Consider the following 2,244-nt stretch of genomic DNA (forward strand, 5'->3'; position numbering starts at 1 on the left):
GAATCATCAAAATTACCCATCCCAATTTACGAAACAAAAGTTTGTCTAATAACAGGAAGTGTTGTAATAACTCCATCATTTTCATTCGATGAAACATGAAAAAAACTATATTAGCCAGTTTTCAGGATATGAATCCTATAATTTCCCAAAATACGGCTAACGGACCGTCATTGGGCTGTACCCTGTATATATATAGATTAATCCCGCTACAATTCATATCATATAAATTTCAGTATGTAATAAATCAATAGGTTCGGTTTGTTTCAAGTTCATTTTCTCCTTTCCGAAACATGTAAACGTTTTCTCATCATTATTTAATTCTTCACTTGCTTCTTACTCCTTGATACGTGAAAGGTTTCTTATCCGAGAATAATCACCAGTTATATTGTATTCTTTATAAACTCAAAATCTCCCGGTGAAACACACCCAAGATATATATTAATAAGAGTTTTATCTAGGAGCCCTATCAATTCGAAACAATAGATACAAGTTGGAATTCGGTCTATTGCTAACTCTACGTGAATATAAAGCAGCGAACTTCAGGTACTCCTGAATTCTAATGACGGCTATGCTCGGAAAGTTTTGAAGATAATACGGAGTTTAAAACATGAATTCAAAGTTAATGGTGTTGAGAATGTGTTTGATCAACATGAGCTATTCCGTATTATTACTGTATTCCTACGACGGGTTTTCGTGAAGCTACAGGGCAGGACTCTACCATAAAATTATATTCTCAAGAAAAAATTCCTTCATCGGAATTTCCTCGTCAAAATGCATAAAGTATGATGAACGAATTGTCAAATCCATCAAAAACCAACAATATAGAAATTAAAGACAAAATAATATTTTGATAAATAATCCTGACAACATCGCGAATGTATTCTGCGTATTATTTGCTGAGACGCCTAAACAAGTTTCAACACAAATTCCAAAGGTCATGGATCTGCTAAATGGACGAAAGCAAGCTACTGATACTCACCAACAATGAATGAAGTTTCATTTTCTATTTTACAACCTATAACCCATCTAATAGAGGAATGTAGGGTATTACATAAGGGGGGAGGGAGAATATCTGGTGATATTCACCATTAACAAAATTATATCGTTCTTCTAATCAGGGGTTTGTTCTTACCTGAAAGTTATAATAAGAAAAATATTTAACGTGCTCTAGTGACTCCCCTTATCAACTATAATCCTGAAAACTAAAACACAAACTTTGCCTAGCTTGGGGGTAGGTTCTCTGTATAGCGGGTTCTGATATCATAAATAATTCCCAGTGAATCAAACGAACCTGACTCATGAATTCGCCTTATTTATTATTGATTTTAGATCAATGAACATTTGAGATAGTACTCAAGGGAGATCTCACTTGCGTCTCACATTAGAATAATCAACGACATAAGCATATACAATTTCTTCTAACTCTTTCGTAGCACAACCCCATACAAATTATAATGATATTCTATTATTATACAATTTAAAAAAAAATAAATAAATAAGGAATTCAAAATAATTGTCTTATTGGCTAGACTTATCTGTTTCTGTCCAATATGAAGGTAGTGGATCCAATGTTTCTATTCAGGGTGGTGAGTCGGGATAAAAAGTCAGATCTCCTGGACTGGAACCGATCTATTCAGGGATGATCGTCTGGAGCGCAGGATAACACCTACCCATCAGGACTCGTTCCGGGTAACAAAGATGACTTGAGTCAAGGGTAGTAGGCCCTAAACAATCTAGGGGTGGAAGAACAAGCCCTAGGAGAAAACATCAATGAAAAAAATAATAAGGATTTTCGACCATCCAGAAGTAGAAAAAAAAAATAAGAAAATTCAACTTACGTGGAAGAAGGGTGGCTTGAAACGTAGCTGTCCTACGCAAGGACAGAAGACAAAGTGCCGGTAAACACAAAAAAATATCCGACTAAGTCGATAGCTAGAGGAGTAAAAAAAACCAACTCAACGGAATGATTCCAACAGTAACTGTAAATCCATTCACCAATTACTTCCTCAGCACAAATTTTACGTCTTGAGAATTTATCCTCAAATTAGAGAAGAGCAAAACAAAGTTAAACTCGAGACGACATCGGCACAAGTGATATTTCCACCTAAATCAAGTAGGATGTGTTTTTTTTCATTTTTTTGTTTTCTTTCCTTTTAGTTCAGTATATTTATAAAGAAATAGTCCCTTAGAATAGATAACCCATATGGCAGGTATGTATTTAATAAGTGGTATTGATTTTTCTGA

General features: G+C 34.6%; 1 long non-coding RNA gene across 1 annotated transcript; it reads right to left on the reverse strand.

The window, feature by feature from the left end:
* Positions 1 to 1,294: 1,294 nt before the first annotated feature.
* Positions 1,295 to 1,970, reverse strand: LOC141485518 (uncharacterized). The gene is made up of 2 exons (XR_012467262.1): positions 1,839 to 1,970; positions 1,295 to 1,754 (listed from the first exon to the last, which is right to left on the reverse strand). It is a non-coding gene; the product is annotated as an uncharacterized lncRNA (long non-coding RNA).
* Between the last annotated feature and the right edge of the window lie 274 nt (positions 1,971 to 2,244).

The sequence above is a fragment of the Leptinotarsa decemlineata genome, unplaced genomic scaffold (assembly GCF_025532065.1).
Source record: "Leptinotarsa decemlineata unplaced genomic scaffold, Ldec_3_MD MMD2_tig00026328_RagTag_RagTag, whole genome shotgun sequence".
Taxonomy (NCBI): domain Eukaryota; kingdom Metazoa; phylum Arthropoda; class Insecta; order Coleoptera; family Chrysomelidae; genus Leptinotarsa; species Leptinotarsa decemlineata.